This window comes from Macrobrachium rosenbergii, chromosome 10 (assembly GCF_040412425.1).
Source record: "Macrobrachium rosenbergii isolate ZJJX-2024 chromosome 10, ASM4041242v1, whole genome shotgun sequence".
Classification (NCBI taxonomy): Eukaryota; Metazoa; Arthropoda; class Malacostraca; order Decapoda; family Palaemonidae; genus Macrobrachium; species Macrobrachium rosenbergii.
In genome coordinates, this window is record NC_089750.1 from 50769408 (window position 1) to 50769879 (window position 472).

The window sequence follows — 472 nt, forward strand, 5'->3', positions numbered from 1 at the left end:
GAGGATGTACGATTTGCTTCACCTTACCATGAACTCGGTCCTATTTGTGATTGAAGGGTGTTAACCCAGACAGCAGCGAGATCCAGTTCTTGTGTCGGAATAATCTAATGCCAGTGGGGAAGTTGACGTCATAGTGTGTATCTGTCTATCTATATATAAACAGTATGTGTATATGTATATTATATATAATGTATGTATGCATATATATGTGTATGTATTTTTTCCCTTTTCCCCCTTTTGCTATACTCCTCTTTTCTTTTAATTGGGACTGGCCCCAGACGGTGGTTACTTTTAGCCCGAATAAATTTCCTCCCTGGTTATAACCATAGTTGTCTACCCACCACGTACCTAATTTATTCTTACGGCAACAGAAACTTCGTGAATTTTTTTTAGGAATGGGCCAACTCAGTTCCATTGCAAGGGATTGGTAGATATCCTCTTACTGTGAGTGTCAAGGTCTGAACTGCTGTGT